General features: G+C 39.6%; 1 protein-coding gene across 8 annotated transcripts in view; it reads right to left on the bottom strand.

The window, feature by feature from the left end:
* Positions 1-14114, bottom strand: part of LOC135501091 (discoidin domain-containing receptor 2-like) — a 206177-nt gene that overhangs the window by 177494 nt on the left and 14569 nt on the right. The window lies entirely within an intron of this gene.

Here is a 14114-nt window from a genome sequence, read left to right as displayed (position 1 = left end):
ATCCCAATGCCCACAAAATATCAACAGTTGCCACATAACAAGTGGTCATCCTGACACACCACAGTCAGACCACACATTTCCATCCTCAAACGAATCCCACCTGACTACTAAATTAGCTTCCTTAACCACACTCATCAAGGTCCGATGTTCATCCTCCTCAGTCTCACAACAAAGCTAATATAAGCCTTCCTTTCCCTCCCATGGCCAACAGTCAAGGAGAAATCCTCATCCTTCATGAAAGGCCAATAACATATCAAATGCTCGCATGGACATCATGGCCATTTCAGCGGCTTATCCATCCTAAGGCACCTTTATTACCTCTGAACATAGGTAAGTTCCAGTTAGTTTGCCGTGACATTAATTAGGGGCTGATGGCATTTTGAGACGATCCCACAATCATTTGGCGGTGTTAGTGGAATAAGTATACTTTAGCATGACTCGGACTCTGCCCTGCTGTAATTAGCGCTGTCGAATAGCCACTTTGAGATCCAAAGGATCACTTTGACATTCGTTGGCTAGTAATGGGCATGCCATCAGCGTACAGACATAAGAAAGAAATAGCTCGCTGAGGGAGATATTTGGATGTCTGGATCTTAAGGTGGATGGAATTTGCTGGATGTGAATTGGCAATAAGGTGTATTAAGATGAATGGGTTCTGTTCAGTGAGGTTAGAGTGCCAGTAAACACTCCGTCAAATGGGAACCTCCTTTTTCAGATAATCAATGATTGCTATTGCAAACACAAGGAGGGGCAGACTGACCTACTCGACTGATGAGTGGTTACTTACTGTCAGCTGACACCATATGTTGATACGGATAAAAGTGATCCATCAGCTTCCCAATGCTTTCCTGCCAAATTCCAACAAACTATCAACTCAGATGGAGCAGCTAGATTTGTAGTTCCTGATAAATTTTACTTCCAACATATTCCCGTAAATTTTTGCTGTGCATTTTTGTGTATAAGCGTTGCTGGGGACATCATTGAACATGATGGGATCTTATGGGGAATGCGTCAGAAACCAGTGGACAACTTGTATTACAGAGTCCTCCTTGAAATTCAACTTAACTTTGGGTTCCAATAAAAGGGTCTCCCCTGAGCTTGGCACTAAACCAAGGAGATAACCAGGTATAACCAGTTAGTTATCTTGGAGGCTCCTAAGCTCTGAGACAAACATGAGAAGAAATAGTGGTTATGACCAAGGCTATGGTACTTACTGACTCAGGTTTAACTACGACGGGTCAATTTAGTGATCAACTATCACGTTATGGGCCAGGCAAGATATATAAAACCACTTAATATTCCCAGCCCTCCAGTGGGAAGACAGTGGCTATCTTTGAGGTTCGAGTTTCTCTTCGGGTTTTTTACAGCTCATGCTTGCACCTCAGGGAAACTGATGTTGGTTGACCATAAGAATAGGATTGGAGCAGTGATGGCTTGCTAATAAGGAATCTAGTTTGGACAATCAATTGCTCAAACATGGAAAAATGAGATAGGAAATTTGTTTAGGAGCATGACAATATGATACTAAACAGAGCACTGTCACCTTCGGAAGGCAGTTCAGGAGTTCTTCAGGGATGTAACCATTATGCTCCCTTACCAATTTCAAGACATCTTCGACATTGGTAACAAGCCAATTTGGTCAGTGTGAAGGCGTCACTTACTCATCTTACCGAGAGACCGGAAATCAGTCAAGATTAAAGTCACGATCTCATCAAATATTTGCCGACCTGTCTGAATCTTAATCAAGCTTGATGATAGAATGCTACGACTTTCTTTTGTTGTTTGACGCTAGAGCCATTGGTCAGGATGCCGGGCCAGTTCAGCGGATATTAAAGTGACTTTGTCCATCTGCATGCAAAGATGGAGAGATTGAGGTGTGATGAGTTTGTCTCATGGACCTTGTTGTTTGCAATGCAGGTATGCAAAATATTTTCCAGTCAAACAATCTCCACATCCAAACAGGAAGATGTGCATCACCAAGGGTTAACTTCAGAAAAAGTTAATCTCTTGTACCTATATATCAGCCGTTTTCATCGTCATCATTACGGCTTGACATTCCTGTTGTATTTTTTTTCTCTTGTGAGAATGTTATCAGCCCGGAACTTATACTGTAGATGGCCTCAAGGCACAATGTCTTGACAACTGATAATTGGCCACTCTCATCTTACGTTTTTTTCCCCAACCAATATGAAAATCTATGAAAAAATCATATTGGAACTTCTGAGGGTAAGTATTTGTTTGACCTTTGTGACTAGGTTTGTGACACAGGAACATATCCACATCGTAAACATTTGGTAGGGAAATAGGATATATAAATTTTTTTCCTCAAAAAGTGTTGAAACCTTGGCAATTTCCTGCCAATATCAAAGTCATAGCGTGAGCCCATATTGAACCTTTGATTCAAAAACTTTGATCAGCGGAGGGAAAAACATCACGCATTTTCGAAAGAACAAGAAATTATTGATTTCATTTCAAGGAATGTTAAGTAATTCCTTGTACTTTGAAAGAAGGGAATGCAGCAAGATGATTTTTGTTTCCATCTGACTGGAATTTTACACGTTTGGTAAAAATTCCTTAACGGTCTCTTTCACTTCGACGACTCTAACCATCACGTTGCAGTTAAGTAAGTAAGTAAGCATTCCCCCTCTAAGAACAATATAAAGCAGACGTCACGACCCAGACACCAGAGTCAGACATTGTCCATGCTAACAGGTGAAGTTGGCACCTTCATCCACCTTCCCCATCATTTAGAACTAGTCATTCCAACTCTATTACCAGCAAGACCAACAAATTACTCAATCGCATGTCGCTGGCAATTTTTTCCAATTCGGGTTTTAAAGTTCTAGACAGCCAAATTAGACATGCTTAGACACATCATTCACCTCTAGAACTTTATCCATTTTCAGGTGGCAAGTGATACAAGGGAAAGTGAAACACAGCATGGTAAATAAAATAGGAGTCATTTGTATGGCAGGATTCCATGGACGTAGAGCTTGCTCAAAGCACTCTCTCTTTACCAAAAGACCTTGTTAAATAAGCGAATTTAAGCTGGGCTCTGAAAGTAACGTTTTGGGAACTCCCAACGTGCTTTGAAAGATTATACTATAGGCAATTTGCCATTAAACAGAGGACAAATTGTGCAATGCTGAAAAAACAGGCCATGGTGCTGTTATGAACAGGTATATCTCTTTTTTGAAGCATCCTTTGCTCAGCAGTCATCCAGACATAATACAAAACCATCAGATCAATTGCAAAACATGAAAACACCATCCTCGACACTCTGTTGTTCTTCTGGTAAATAATTTTTTGGCATCGATTACATTTACTGCCAACGCTGTTTCTCATGGTTTTCTTTCTTCTAGACTAAACAATAGGATGAAAGGTGGGTGCAAATTACTGAGATGACAAATGCATCATGGAGTAAGACGGATGCATCAAGAAAAACACTAATTTCTGCAAGTCAAAGGCACTTGATAAAGAACAAAGAAATTGGCTGAGTGAACCGTTTGGAATGAAACATGTGGCAAGTACATACTGCACAAGGCAAGAGGGTTTCATGTACAGTAACGTTCAGATGGAGAGAAAAAATGAAAATTTTATCTTCTGAGTACCAACTGGTTTTTCAAAACATTTTACACCAGGCTCCAAAGTGTGAAGCTGCTAAAGGACATCGACAGCTTTACAGAGAATGGTCATAAAAGCCTTTCAGTCAAGCCCAACAGCCCACAAGACCTCTTGCTGGTGGACAGTAATCAGTGGATGGTCTTATGTCTGACCTGTTTGATAGGATGTGGACGGAAGATAAATGATTCTTTGCGGTAAATTTGTCATGCTACAGATGAAAACTTTTTTAAGTCCAAATATTTTTTTCTGCTCAAAATGAAGAAACATCATCAGTCCCAAAACCTTTTGACTTTGAAAATTTTTCAGAATTTTGAACTTTTGAACTGAATGACTAGTCTATTTGCCTAAGCCAGCTTGATTCACATTGTAATGCAGATTTAAATGATTGATTAAACTCGTACAAGTTGAAATTGCTTTAGATCTCATTAAATCATTCAGGCACAACAATAGGTCATGACCTGTGTTCAAACACCACCAATAAGCAAAGTCAGGGAATACAGTAGCTGCATTAGGAGGATGAAAAACAGTCCACGAGGATACTTTTTTTTTAATACAGAAAATACTTTTTTTAAACAAGTGGTACTGAAAGAAGTTGCCAATTGAGAATTTTCCAACAAATAGTCCTAAAATCATTTTTCAAAAAAATTCCCATTTTTTCTCTTTTTCTCCCTTTACCAAAATGTCATGCAAATCCTTTAGCCAAAGCCTGTCAAAAATGTTTAAATCCTTTATGAAGGTCATATAGCAGATTGTTAATATGAACACTAATGTATTGCTTACTTGGACAGACTCTGCTTGACGCAGATGTTGCATTGTAATGCTACAGCTTCGTTGTACGTGTTGTATCACAAAAATCATACCCAAGGGAGCAGAGTTGGTTTCAGTCAACGTTGCCAGAAACACACTGGCACACTGTACGTTATTGTACACAGCCTTTTCACCAACTTAGCATGGACTCCACGACAAACACTGATTAGTCGTACTTGACAAATTCATCATGGATTCAAGGCAACGAGTTGCTAGTTGATGAAGCGGGATCACAGAGCTGATGTCAGGATGAGCTGTAATTACTTCTCCGTTGATTACATGTAGAGCCCAGAGGTCATTGCCGCCATATGCAACAGGTCAGAGAGATAGGATAGAGTTGTCAGGATTGACTCTTTCTGGGTTGATGTCTGTATCTGTTGCTTGTTCCTTGTCTAGAAAGAACTCAGAGGTCATTGCTGCCATGTGCAACAGGTCCATAGGGTAGGATAGAGTTGTCAGCAAGATTGACTCTTCGTGGGCTGATGTCTGTATCTGTTGTGTAGTCTGCATAAAGAGAGGGAGCCCGAAGGTCAGTGCAAGTTTCTACATTGTACACCCCATGTGGCATTTTGATACACATAGCTTTTAGATGGCACACATCCATACGATCTTGAATTCGGGCTTGGATTTGATGGGGTAAGATGGCAATGCAGTTATTGACACTGATTGACGCAACGTTCAATCACAACGGTCTAATCCGCGTACGGGACAAGTCAGCCCTCTTTACGCCTCACAGTTCAATGCAGTTATTGTAGAGTTGCATCTTGCATAAAGGTCTTGGGGTCTACTTTTTAGCCAGACTCTGTAAAAAAGATGACACCACTCCATCGTCAATAGCAATCTCTACACTTGAGACGGTGAGTATAAACACTGCCACATACTTCAAACAGTCTTCATCAATTTCTCTTTAATCTCTCAATTATTGGTAGAAAGATTGGAAGACTAGCGATGATGCTCAAATCTCCCACGCTTGATAGGCACGTTAAAGAAGATGATTTATGTCTTTGATACTAATGAGTCCTTAATCAGCAATAATAAGCACCAACGGGGCCGTCTATGAAAAACTTGGGGGATTCTAAAGAAATCTGGTGAGCATGATTACAAAGATCTATGGTGATCTTCTTAATCATCTTAGCAAACTAAAATCATCACGGTCTAATGATCTTTATATTCATGGACATGAGAAATACTATCAACATTTAAGCCTTACACAGGGGGTCATTTTGATGATGATGATGGCCAAACTTTATGGTCTATACAAACAATCACCCTCAAAGACAAACTACGGTTTGATTAGTGGACATTTCCCTCTTCAAAGCCTTGTACTAGGGTTGAATCTGATGAGCCTTCTTTGTAGAAACACCATCAAAATATTATGACGGGAAATTACTCTACAAAACAGTCAAAGGATAAAATATTCTTAACGTTATTTTTATACCAGTGGCCATTCAAACAATAACAACACACATGATAGGACTTTGGTATATTCTTCCTTTTCAGGAGTAAATTGGTCAACCTCTCCGACAGGAGCGCTGCAGTAACCCCTGCGGACAACTGTGCAGACAATTCAAGAAAGCACTGATGTCGCACTGTAAGATGGTAGCCATTCAACATGTTGACAGGGGTTGCTGTCCATCAAAAACCAAACAGCGAATGCAGCAGAGGCAGTAGAGGCAGAGGTTGGGGAGTTTGAAAGCAGGTCATACAGTGCTTCCATCTGTTGGCGAAGTTGGGAACTTGGCATTTAACCATAAAACTACTACTCTGGTACAGTAGAGACTCTTGAACTGACCCCACACTTATGGTAGTAAATCATATTTATTGGAAACCTCAGGATGTGATTGATAGCTCTAAGTCATGATTTCCAGGTACCTTTACTGCCATAATGGTCTCTTATGATACTAACACATCCATCACTACCGGAAACTAGACTGGTAAGGGTAATGCAATTAGATACTTAGTAGGGTAGTAAAGGTTAGTCAGGTTTTATATTTCATGCGACATGCAACCGGTTACGTAATGTGACAGATAGTAAATGTTCATTGGTTTAGCAGAAGTCATTATGTTATTATGTGATTTACCGAATGATATATAGGGTGGCTGTTGGATGGAAAAGGTACATAAATTTCTACCAAATTTCTAGATGAATTTCTTGACATCCTAGCTGCTGGCATTAATCCCCTTCAAAAACTAATACACTGCCTAGTCTACAATTTCATCAACAACCGGTCAGGGCATGTCCCAATCCTATTATCTGTGTTCAATCTCTCTGAAATCAGTTGATCTACCTTCAGTATACACTGCACCACTCTTGACATCCTCTGCTATCATTCAATTTACCTTCAAACGGTAGTACCACATCACCTACGGCTCTCTACAACTACATCACTACACTGGTCAGCATGCTCCTCAAAGCCTTATCCGCACACATCTAGGGATTGGTAAGGCGATCTCAACTAAAAGGATTCTTCGTCCATCGAGATGCCAGAAAAAGTTGATTAATTTCATGCAAGATAATGTTGCCGTGACCGCATAAATAGCAGAAAATGACAAGATGCCGTGCCAACAGGTTGTTAGCACGGCATTTTTATGCAAGAAAGAAAGGACATCAGCTGGGGAAAGCAAGATGTGAAATTACTGCATTCATCTCGGTTTTGTTGATATCAGGCAACACGAAAGCGTTGTTTAGTCATCAAGACAAGGAACAGCTTTCTGTCAATGTAATTCTTAAAGTGTAAAGTGTATCTCTGATGCAGGCCATCATTTCAGCCTTGCAGCTGCATCAACATTTTAAAATAAAGTTGTGCTACTTGAAGAAGAATATCACTGAGGTGTTGTACTTTGACGATGTCAGTCAAAATAACTTTTGCAAGGGACAAACATCGACAATATGGCATGAAGTCTTCCGACTTTATGTCATCGAAACCTCCCCCTGCATCTCAACATTGAGTACTCAATAAAGCAAGAACATCCATTGTCTATCCATTCCATCGCTGGCTTACTTTGATGTTCGTGTTCTGACAATAACAATAGATTACACCCAGGCGGCCACACCATGTACAGCCTTTTCTTAACCAAATTGACATATGGTCAGCACCAGTTATTTCTAGCTTGGGAATAAAACATTTTGATAGCATAAGATGTGTAGCGGCTTATAGAGTGGGAATTGGCAAAGTGTGCTTTGATGGGGATAAGACACCATCCATGATGTTGCATTAATCAAACCAGCAGATTTTTCAACCGGTTACATTTCTTAATTCTTTAGTGAAAGAGACTTTCTAATTCAATTTCAAATTCTTTGAAAGTGATGCTCATTCTGACATCACAACCCAACTGAACAAGAACCTGTTGCCTACAGCCATAAAAATCTAATTTTCAAAACCAACAGTCAATTCCAACACCCCGAATCAACTGCTATCTCTGTCTATTCCATCTCTAACTAACCTTGGAATCAAATGCTAACTCGGCTGTCACCTGTTTTCGTCTTTATCAACTGAATCAACAAGAATCAGGATATCACGCTTGATAGTGCCGTATGCTGAGCTACTCCATGCTAATGGAAAAATCAAGTTTTACCAAAAGCGAGAAATGCTTCTCTAACGGCTGAAGTGTAATGGTGTTTTTTATTTGTGGGGATCTTGAGGCTAAACTGTAATTGGCAAGCTTGATAACATGGTTAACTGCTTTGATGGCTTGCAGAACTGCTTCCGCTGCAGTCAGTGGTTTTCTTTCACACTTCTACAACAGAGGCATTTTAAAAGAGGAAAGTCTTTCTATCGGCAAGTTCAGTGGCAATGCTTTCATTGCCCAAGTGTTGAAGGTTTACTGCAACTGACAAGCTGTTAAACACCAACTAAAAAATGTGTGAATGCTGCAAAGTTGACTCCTTTAAAAGGCATTTACATGAATCTTTACTTTATCTCAACAACTTATTTACTCGTAGGCCTCCTCTTGCAAAGAAAGCTTCTCCAACCACCCCAATCAGTCAATTAAAGAGTCAATTAACAGTCAGAAGAAGTAACCAAGTAATTGACATCCAATTGCTCCCCTCCGAGAGATCAAAGTCTTATGAGCTACCTGTGAATAAATAACCGCCCTAATCATCTTTGTAATCGGATTCTCCGGGAGAGGATCGGGTACGTAAATATCAGCGGACGTGATTCGTATAAATGACACTTGTCGATTCATTCGTTGCTTTCCTTGGAAATCAAGTGTCACTCGTGACTTATAGCTTCACGTAAATTGCTTGAATTGAAATATTGCAAATAAAAAGCCACATTAGTTAGATGTGAAAGCCAATATAGTTATTTGGGGTATTTTTTAAAGAATTCTGAAGAATGCCAAATGGAAATATATTTTGGGTGTTTTTTCAATCATTTTCTTGAGAATTCCCTTTGAAACATCGACTTTGGGGTGGTCTCTGGAGCACTCTTTCCCTAAGTTTGGGTATCTGGAGCAGCTATCACAGGTTCAAGGAAAAGTTTCCTATCATGGAACCTGATGCGGCCATTACAGGTGTCTAAATATCGACAACGATCTGTGTTAGATCAGTGTTTTCATTACAAATGGATGTGATCTCCGACACCACTGCTTCATGATCTGATATCGTTACAGAAGGTGCATTTGGCAGGTGTGCTAGTTTAAGGATCTCTCGAGCGAGGCCAGTAAAGGTTTCTATATTATCAAAGAAGAAACACAACAAGAGAGATTTGAGATGTCGTACTTACTAGAGGTAAAAGAAAGAAGATTTTCCTCTTTCTAAAACTTGTGCAATAGCATGCCCCCATCTTATCTTCAAAAGGGCAATTCCTGCAAGTGACACCACAAACCTTAGGACTTCAAAGATGAAATGCACGAGTGCACATGCAAGAACTAATAAGCAAAGACAGGACCGTCAAGGAAACGCCCCCAGTAATGCAGAGAAGTGAGATCATAAGATCTGAGCAGCAAAAATGTGGCCGATAATGTGCGACTGCCTGAGGCAAAACGTACCCATGAGAACCTTCAAGGCTGTGCTAACCCAATCATGATCTGCTGCACCGACCTGTCATTGATTTTACCCTTCATTAGCCCTGTTCGAAGCAACAGGCAGTTGTAAGGCCTCCAACGGGCGATGGATGCATTTGAGCACATCACTTGCTTGGCTTTCCGTCCTACTTACGACAAGACTATCATTGATGCCGCTGATGATGACCAAAGGCTAGCAGAAAACAAGTTACTGTGATTATTACCTGTGAAAAGATTCTGCATTTTTGAGGTACACTTTCAACCACGAAATTTGTGGGACCAGCAGCAAATGAACTCCCATCTGCTTACAGTCCATTTCACGAGAAAATGGCACCCCTGAAGAGGTGATCTGTGGGCCTCAATGATCACTCCCTCTGCATCTCCACGCCAGAGACAGTGGAATGATGCAAGAGCTAACAACCCTGATTTCCTCATGAAGAGTTGAACCTGACGACAGGCAGAAATAAAATGGGGGTGTTAGTCAAAGTGAGTCACACTTGAACTTATGAATGTTTGAAAACCTTTCGAGTTCCATATCAAAACCATAAAAGTTCAATTTCAAAACTTCTCCAGGAGCAACCTTCTTAACTTCTTAGTCCCCGAGTCACTGAATCCATGATTGAAGGAAAATCAAACCCTGAGACCTCTACAATCAGGGTGACAATTTTAAACGGTAAACTCCCCTTTCTCTGAAACCCTTCATGTTCATAGAAAAGGCTAGCAATAATAAGTCACGATGATGAAAAAGGACACAAGCTCAGAGAAAGGATATGTTTTTCTTTGATATTGAACTGAATCACTTAAAGGTCATCTTCAACAGATTACATGACAGACGGTTGATGAATAAATCCCCTATACTGTTAGTCATGTTTTGGATGGTGTAACCTTGAGCAATTTCCCCTCTGCTAATCTCCTTAAGGTAAAAAAACGATGAATAATGATTTGGCACTCAAATTAAACTACCCACAAAAGAACCCCTAGGGTTTTTATGGTAATGATGCCATGAAATCTTTTCATTACAAATGTCACATAAGTGATCATGATATGAGGTTTGCTTTCTTTGGTGTATAGGATTTATCACCTTAATTACATTGTGTCCTCCAATGGACATATCATATCCGGCTGGTGTTCTTCAATGGACATATCCGGCTGGCTGTTTATCGCAGATCTGTGTATAATATACTCAAAGGGTCGAGACCATCATTGACTTCCTGCCAGAAGGAACACGGAAGTCATCCTTTGATATCAAAAGCTTTTTTCAGTTACTGTCAGTAAGTGTATTCTTCCACGAGAAGAATTTGGACCCATCGTCATATCCAACATGTACAAAGTGAGAAAAGAGATCTTCAGTCATTAGTACCAAATCCTAAGTTCGTAGATTTACAATTTGAAAGTGCACTTGATATCTTTCAATACAAACTACATAACTTTGAAGAAGGATGTTGTTATTTTGGCAATTTGAAAACACTCCAGCACAGGCCAATTTTCATCATGTCGGCCTGTCCATAGCTCAATGAAAAATACATATATCCTCTTGACAGAATTTACTGATATCTAAGCCATCTGATGCAAAAGAATGCACCCAAATATTTATTTTGCTGGCTCAAAATGTGGAGTCTTCTTCTTGAAGTGTTTAGGTAATTTGGATGAAAGAAGAGGCAAAAACAATAAAGAAGCATATTGCCGCAGAAGATAGGCAGACATAATGTTTGTATTAATCACAGATTTCTGGATCGCACAGACTTTGATATAAATAGTCAAGTTAACCCAGTACATTTTTCTCTCTCTTCACCACGTGGAATCTTAAAAACAGAAAACTGGCAGTATGTTTTCCTCTAGTACAGCTAGGACAGCTAGGACTGGGACTCACTTCAAGGTTGACAGAATTTGCAGCACATGAAACAGAGAAAGACAAAGAATTTGAAATGAAGTTAGCTCTTCACTATGCTGTGCTTTCAAGAACGAATGATTCCAAAGAAATTGGCACTGCTGCAAAAAGGGGGAAATGCCTAAAGGATCAGCATATGCCAAAAGATAGCAGACTTTACCTGTTATATCCATTTTCTAGGCCTATGGTATTCCCTTTACATTCACAGGTGTTCTTCATTGTTATTAAGAGCGAAAGCTTCCATCCAAACCTTTTCTTACACATTCTTACACCTCTCCCCCCCAGACTTATTTGATTCCCAAGGTAGCACTTGTAACCAACTTCTTGTTGACTTTGGTTGAAGAATTCAGTCTTGTTATCTCCTCGTGGTCTTGTTAAGTTAAGTGGGGTTTGGCTTTTTCTGATAAAAACAAAAGAAGCTGCCTTATGCTACCAACCTTGTCGGTATCACAGCAACAGCTGAAAGATATGAATAAGCCACCCAATCCATCATGCATGCACTTCCAGTCAGTCTGATCTGATGCTCAAATTGTGCAGAAGTAATACACCAATACCTTACCAAAGAACTACTTTATTATTTTTCACTCAAAAATTAGCATGCTCAACAGGAACTGAAACCAAGCGTAGTAAAGATTACTTCAATTTGAGTAGCATTTGATATACCGAATAGGTGAACACCACTAGGTAATACACAGTTACTTTCTATCACACCAGGGTGAGACAGACCTTAACAGATGTCACCCAAATGGAGAATTATGAGTAACCAAGACCTGTACAGGTAATTGGCAAAAAATATCATATTATTTTGTTTGTAGCTGGAATAAACAACTGTTATACACACAAATATCCTGCAGGTACAAATGCCTTGTAGTGAAAAGTGATGTCTTTAGAAGGCATTTAAAGACGTAAGTGCAAAGTACCTCTGAGTAATCACTACCACCATCTGCCAACAAAGAGTGAAAAAGCTTTTTCTCTGCATAATTTGGACTATTACGCATCGCAGAAGCACCTTCAACAACAACATTCTAAATGTTATCTTTGTCCAGTGGTAAAGCACACTGAAATATGACTATCGTGTCTTCTTCATCTTTGAAATTGACAAGGATTTCGAAGGTAAAGCATTGGGATGCGCTCTGTTTCTCTGAATCATGTATCTGACTCCTCCCCGAGGTCTATACAGTCAAACTGATTTCCCTGAATTCAGGCAAGACCACTCACCAGCATGCGAAAGAATGAGACTAAAGTGCAACATGTCCATTACTGGACTGGAGAAGAAATCCAATTGTCCATTGAAGAAAAAGCAATTGGATATCAACCTTGATTTCCCTGTGGACTTTGGGAAGAGTCGTGCTCCTGTGCTTGAGGGTGATCTGGCTTGAATCACGGCTAAAGAGAGATGATAACATTTTGGTGTGGTTTTCTTGTACTGTAGTACAGCAAGGGGAGAGGCAACAAGATGTGATCGAACTGCATTATGGAAGTACAGGGCTTACCAATGTCAACAAATGGTAAACCACTGCCTACAAAAGCCCACCCCTGTCTACAACATTCCGACCAAAATGAGACTTGAAACGTGCGGATTTAGAAAAAGATTTGCAATGGTATGACCTACCTTACAAAGGTCCACTTAAAGTTCTCCAAATCCACTTAAAACAGTTGAAGTCCACACAAATTTATAAAGTATCCACAAATGCAGTTGAAGTTGAACAAAGTCCAAGTTAACCTCATCAAACACCAAAGTTCATCAAAGTCAATAAAATCAGACAAGAAGTTATTGAAAGGTGTTGTTGGCTCAGATAAAAAAGTTATCAAAACTTAACAACCATACCACCTGACAAATAGACGGTTATATCAATTTCAAACTCCAATTTCTACCAGATCAGTTCCATAAACAGTATCACAGTTTGGTTTATATCGGATGAATTTATCAAGTAAATCCAGCATCCTTTGATTGAAAGGCAGTTTGTTTGACTTATATTTAGTTTGGACAGTGCGAACAACAGTACCACCTGATGAATATACTGTTATATTGATTTCAAACTCACATAGAGTACCAGTTCAATAAACAATCGTATCCTAAGATCAGTTTATCCTTGATGACTTTATCTAAGAAATCAAACGTGTTTTCATCGAAAGATAGATTATTGACTTATTGTCTGCTTACACACTCAAACAATATCATTATGAAAACTTCCGATGTACCGGTAAATGTGATCAAATTTTCAAAAGGCATAAAATTCTCATTTGAGTCTCCGGTTTATCCTTAATAACAGTATCGGATTTTGAGTCGGATTCTCAGACTGAAACCCAACTTTTTTTCTTTCCAATGAATATCTGACATGTCTATCATAAAAAGGCCAGCTTCAACAGATACCATTGGTACTGAATCCGTCAGACCATACTCATCCGGTGATCTGACAGAAAGCCACCCAGATTGATTTTACATAATCCATACATGGTGACCGTAGCCAATTAAGCCACTCGCTGGTAAATTTCACCCAACAGACATCCTACACAAAGTAGCAGAGTTTGATGCTAACAAGAAGACCACACCTAACACAATGCAACTTCAACAACAATATCCTTGGAAAAACACACTGTTACATGAATACCTTCTCGGGTAGAAATCCATACTCAAAATTTATCCCGAACAATTTTTCATAATATTCCATATAACAGATGGCCAGCCTGTTCCACACCAGCTGTAGACAATGCCTCCACTCAATAATAGGACCGACTACCTGAAGGAAATGTGGTAGGTAGATCTTACAAACCCAATGAATAGAAA

This window comes from Lineus longissimus, chromosome 17 (genome assembly GCF_910592395.1).
Source record: "Lineus longissimus chromosome 17, tnLinLong1.2, whole genome shotgun sequence".
In the NCBI taxonomy this organism is placed as follows: Eukaryota; Metazoa; Nemertea; class Pilidiophora; order Heteronemertea; family Lineidae; genus Lineus; species Lineus longissimus.
The sequence above is the reverse complement of the archived record's forward strand: the minus strand, read 5'-3'. Positions and strand labels throughout refer to the sequence as shown.